Raw genomic sequence first — 6,510 nt, forward strand, 5'->3', positions numbered from 1 at the left:
TAATGCATATGATTGTCACACTCTCACATTGATTCCTGCAGTTACTTCACAGAGTGTTGATTGTCTATTAGCACTGACAACTCTACGCAAATGCCAAAGCTCTCTGTCAATAAGTGTAGGCCATCGGCCACTATGTTCTCTGTGGTGAGAAGTAATGCCTGAAATTCGGTATTCTCGGCACTGTTCAGAATATTACATTTCTGAAATGGAATGTCCCATGCATCTATGTCCAACTACCGAGTTGCGTTTGAAGTCCGTTAATTCTTGTCATATGGCCATAACCACATTCAAAATATTTTCACATGAATCTCCTGAGTACAAATGACAGCTCCATCAATGCACTGCCCTTTCATACCTCATGTACATGATACTACTGCCATCAATGTGCTTATCACTGTCCCATCACTGTGTCACCTCAATGTATACCTCAGAACCAAAGCATCCTTTACAATCATTCGGATAATGGAAAATTCACAGCTGAGGTCAGACAGAGAGATTCAGTATCACCAAAACTATACTAAGCAGCTGCAATGCAATTTTCTTGATTCATAAAATTCAATAGAACATGTTGCATTGAGATATGTATTCTTGTGTATATTAACAGGCCTTGTTTCTCAAGGGCTGTTAATACTGATTTGTTCAAACTGAGTCAAAGACTTTCTCAGAATTTATGAATTCCAAACAAAGTGGTAATTGATACTCTTTGCTCAATTGTAAAATTCTGTTCATCACTTGTGAATGGTTCACTATGCTGTATCCATCTTCATACTCTCATTTTCAGCATTTATTTCTTTTTCCAAATATTCCTTGAACCTTTTCACATCTTCCTGCAAACATCTTTAAATAGTTTTGTTTAATTTAACACGTTGTATTGTGTCTCTGCTTTCTCCTTTATAGCTGCCATTCATTTCAGATTTTCTTTTCTCCAGCTCTCTTTATACCTGCATACATGTAAGAAGCAATGGCATATATATTACAGGCACACCACAATCTACATCCTACTAAAGAAATTAAGAACATAATTAACTTTTTCAAAAACAAAAACTTTCAAGTAATTGATAACATCAAGTTGTTGTTGCAGTCTTCAATCCAAAGACTGGTTTAATGCAGCTCTCTACACCAGTTTATTCTGGGCAGACTTTCTAAGCTCTGCATAACTAATAAAACCTACATCCATTTGAAGTTGCTCAACATATTCAAGCCTTGATCTCCCTTTACAATCCTGATCCCTCACTACTTCTATCCATTACCAAACTAATGTTTTCTTGATGCCTCAGGATGTGACATTTTCAATGGACCCCTTCTTATAGTCAAGCAGTGCCATAAATTTTTTGTCTACTTCAGTACCTCCTAACTAATTATTTGATGAACATAGCTACTGTCCATTAAATTTTGGGCATGCGGCCAGACAAATAAAACTTCCTCCACTGATATTTTGGCTGGATATCGTCTGGCCATCCTCAGAGTGAGTCACAAGACTGATGACAAGATGACAAGCACAGCCTTATATGCTCCACTGTGGTGGTACTGCACATGCGAGTCACAGATGCTGGTCATCGGCAAGGAAATACACTTACACATGCACCGCCTGTGACGAAGGTGTACTGACATTCAATTCCCTTATCGATGTATGTTCAGTGGTGGTCACACCATGACGACTCCTCTGCAGTTTAATTCCCTCAAGAGCCGGATTCCATGTTTGTCCAAATGAAAACCATCTTGTGGTATTCACAGAATTCCAGACAAGGTAAGCAAACATAACTTCCTGGCAGATTAAAACTGTGTGCCGGACCAAGACTCGTCTTGACTTGCCTTTCGCAGGCAAGTGCTCTACCACTGAGCTACCCAAGCACAACTCACGCCCCATCCTCACAGCTTTACTTCTGCCAGTACCTCGTCTCCTACCTTCCAAACTTTACAGAAGCTCTCCTGCGAACCTTGCAGAACTTGCACTCCTGAAAGAAAGGATATTGCAGAGACATGGCTTAGCCACAGCCTGGAGGTTGTTTCCAGAAAAGCTGACATTGGAATACATCCAGGCAATGGTCCCTGGTTCGTGTCTCTGTCCGACACACAGTTTTAATCTGCCAGGAAGTTTCATATCAGTGCACACTCCACTGCAGAGTGGAAATCTCATTCTAATCAAACATAGTTCTGCCAGTGTAGATACTCACCCAACTGACATTATTAATACTTCTTTCAGGACAGGTGTGTTCTCATCAAAACTAAAACTCTTCATAATAAAGCCACTTCACAAAAAGGATAGTACAACTGACATAAATAATTATAGTCCACTGCCATTATTGTCATGTTTCCCTAAATTAATTGAAAGAGTAATGTATGAAAGGCTAGCTGACTTCCTGAATAAAAATAAAATACTGACTATTGCTGAAAATAGGTTTAAAAAGAATAGATCCACAGAAATGGCAGTCGTCCAATTCATGAAAATGGTTCTAAATGCCTTGGACAAGAATGAATTAAGCTGTGGAATATTCTTAGATTTATCTAAAGCATTTGATTTAATCATCCATGACTTATTGCTTATGAAACTAGAATGTTATGGGGTCCGGGGACTTACCTTCAAATGGTTCAAGTCTTATCTCTCTGACAGACAACAGAAAGTACAAATATGTCACAAAGGCAAAGAGTATCTTTCAGATTTCAAAAATACTAGCTATGGAGTGCCCCAGGGTTTCGTGTTAGGCCATCTGTTGTTCTTGGTGTACATAAACAATTTGCCAAACCATCTGACAGTTGCAGAAATGGTGATGTTCGCTGATGACACTAGCATTTTTATAAAAGGATACACTGAGGATGATCTACAGCAAAGTGTCTCTAGGACAATAAATGAGTCAGAAAAATGATTTAGTGGTAATACTTTGATCACAAATAAGGATAAAATGGTATTGACGAGTTTTAGTAATATTAAAAGTAAAGCTAGAAGAAGAGTAAAAGCTGAGTTAGGGAACTATGTTATTGCACAAGCTCCATATACAAAATTCCTTGGTATATGAGTGGATGAGCATTTGAGATGGGAAAAGGACATAGAAGTTTTGAGTAAAAAATTAGGTAAATGCTGCTATGTGCTAAGAATGCTTCGGAAATGTTGCAACACTGAATCATTGCTGTGTGCCTATTATGCTTACAAGAACAGTTTGCTTAGATATAGTGTGACCTTCTGGGGAAATACAGGTACGGCAAAACAAGTTTTCCAACTTCAAAAAAGGGCTACTGGTATTAGAATAATGAAAGGGATTTCCTGCATAGTGTCACGCAGGGAAATATTTAAAGAATTCAAAATAATAACTCTTCCTAGCTCATACATTTATGAATGTGTCTGCTTTCTGAAAACTCACCAGGAATTTTCAACATTAAATAATCAGGTTCATAACCATGAAACAAGGAACAGGGATGATTTTCACAGAGACATCCACAAAGGAGCACTCTACCAAAAAAGTGTAAACTACCAACCCAAAATACTTTTAGTGCATTGCCTTCTACAATCAAGAAAATTAATTAATTTCATAAATTCAAGGTAGATCTTAACAATTTTTACTAACACATAGTTTTATAGCATTGAAGAATATCTGAATATGGAAAAGTAATACATTAAAAACAAAGATTCCAAGACTTACCAAGCGGGAAAGCGCCATTAGATAGGCACAATGAATAAAACACACAAACACACACACAGAATTTGAGCTTTCGCAACCGGTGGCTGCTTCGTCAGGAAAGAGGGAAGGAAAAGGAAAGATGAAAGGATGTGGGTTTTAAGGGAGAGGGTAAGGAGTCATTCCAATCCCAGGAGCAGAAAGACTTACCTTAGGGGCAAAAAAGGATAGGTATATACTCGCGCGCGCACACACACACACACACACACACACACACACACACACACACACACACACACACACAAGCAGACATGGAATGACTCCTTTCCCTCTCCCTTAAAACCTACATACTTTCATCTTTCCTTTTCCATCCCTCTTTCCTGACGAAGCAGCCACCGGTTGCGAAAGCTCAAATTCTGTGTGTGTGTTTGTGTGTTTTATTCATTGTGCCTATCTACTGGCGCTTTCCCGCTTGGTAAGTTTTGGAATCTTTGTTTTTAATATATTTTTCCCATGTGGAAAAGTAATATTATTTATATATATTGATATAAAATATTTGTATTTATTATCCACATTTTGAAACAAATTAAAGATAAGAAACTTTATTGTAATTCACTGTATCCATACTCCGCCACTGCCGGTCCCAAGCCCGGGGCCTCATCTCGCAAGTGATGAGGAAGGAGGAGGGGGAGGAGTAACACCTCGTTAAAAAAAACCTGGGTCCACCTGGCTCCGGATGGTAGCACCCTGTGAGGGCCCCTGCATAGGGTTACATGCGAAGCCCCAAAATCCAGACACGTCTGCGTGGCAGCCACCGGTACTCTGGTCAGCATCTGTTGGCTCTGTGAGCTCGGCTGTGAGTTAATCTTCTGGAACTCAAAACTCCAGTCGAAATTATGTGAGGTCCTTCGTGATTTCACCACCAATTCTTCAACACAAACCAATAATCATGACAGAACAACGGGAAAGAATCCACTACCCTGGTCCCCAGTCAGTAAGACTGGGTAATAGACCTGATCATTGGATTCCAGGGGATCAGGCATGTCATGAAGAGAAGAATCGGAGCCTCTCAAAAACCCTGAAGATGAAGAAAGTATTTTACTTGGGAACACTCAACACCAACACACTACTGAGGCCAGGTAAACTGAAACAATTAACAAACGCCATGGATAAATACAACATCAAAGTTATGGCAATACAGGAAACACGATTTGCAGATGAGAACCACTTTGATTCCGAAAATTACAGAATATATAAGGGGAAACCAGCCATAACCATCCCAGGAAGAAATCTCAAACTCTTCGGAACTGGTTTTGTAGTACATAAATCGATACTGGACTCCGTAATAGATTTCACATCAAAATCAGAAAAAATGTCGACACTCACGATAAGATCTGGAAACAAAGCCTATACATTAATCAATGGACATGCCCCCACAAACAATTATAACAAGAAGAACCCAGAGATGATAGAGGAATTCTGGGAAGATCTGGAAGAAACTACCAGCAAAATCCCCAAGAATCACATAAAAGTTTTACTAGGAGACTTCAATGCACAGTTAGGCAAGGAAAGAAAATTCCGAGATACGACAGGAAAACACACGGCCCACATAAGAACAAACAAAAATGGAGAGAACTTGATAAACCTCTGCAGAAATTTTGATCTGAAAATCATGTCAACGCAGTTCCAGAAACCACACAGAAAACTTGCAAGTTGGAAATCCCCCAACCATGCTCTAGGAGAATTTTAGATAGACCACTTAGCAATATCTACAAAAAGCACCAGAGAAATAATGAACGTAAGAACAAGGAAAGGAGTTTTCGAATCTGATCATCACCTTCTCCAAATTAAAGTAAAATTTATACCCAATAGACAAATTAAGAGAACCAACAGACCTTTCACAATAGATCCAGAGTACCTACAAATAAACAAGAAAGAAATAATAGAAGAAGTTACGAAAATCAATAGCAACAACTGGACAGAACTGTCAGAAAAAATAAAAGAACTGATAAAATTGGGGCAGCCACCGAGAAAAAGGAAACACCGATGGTGGAACATGACATGCGACAGGGCCATAGAAGAGAGAATACAAGCCTGGAAGAAATTTAACAGCCATAAAACACAAGAAAAATGGGAAGACTTCAACAGGATACAAAAAAAAACACTTCAAAAATAATACGAAGAGAAAAAAGAGGTTACGAAAACAGCAGGTTGAAGGAGAGAGAAGAAGACTTCACCAGAAACAACACACGAAATTTTTACAGAGTATTCCGAGAAAATATGACAGGATATCAGCCACCAAACTTATGCTTCAAACGACAAGATGGAACACTGGAGACAAATCCGAAGAAAAACTGTGAAATATTAGCCAGATACTTTGAAACATTACTTAACTGTGATAAACCAAAACAGAGATTACAGTTTACAAAACTAGAACCCAACCGGGACTCCGAACCCCCAACATATGAAGAAATCGTGAAAATAATAAAATCATTGAAAAATAACAGAGCACCAGATGAGGATGGACTGATTGCAGAAAATCTGGAAATTAGACCATGAAAACATTACACCCAAAATTCATAGTATAATCAAAAACATCTGGGAAACAGAAAAGATACCAGAAGAATGGAAGTCAGCCCTAATACACCCTCTCCACAAGAAAGGAGACAAAACAGACCCTAATAACTACAGAGGAATTTCGTTACTGCCGGTGGCATACAAAATTCTATCAAAAGCTCTGTTAAATCGCCTAGAACCTCAGATAGATCCACAGATCGGAGAATACCAAGGAGGGTTCAGGAAGGGAAGATCATGCAGTGAGCAGATCTGGTGTCTGAGAACATTATTAACAACGAGAAAGTCCAGAAACACCACAGTAACATTTGTTGATTTCAAGAAG

This window comes from Schistocerca gregaria, chromosome 5 (genome assembly GCF_023897955.1).
Source record: "Schistocerca gregaria isolate iqSchGreg1 chromosome 5, iqSchGreg1.2, whole genome shotgun sequence".
In the NCBI taxonomy this organism is placed as follows: Eukaryota; Metazoa; Arthropoda; class Insecta; order Orthoptera; family Acrididae; genus Schistocerca; species Schistocerca gregaria.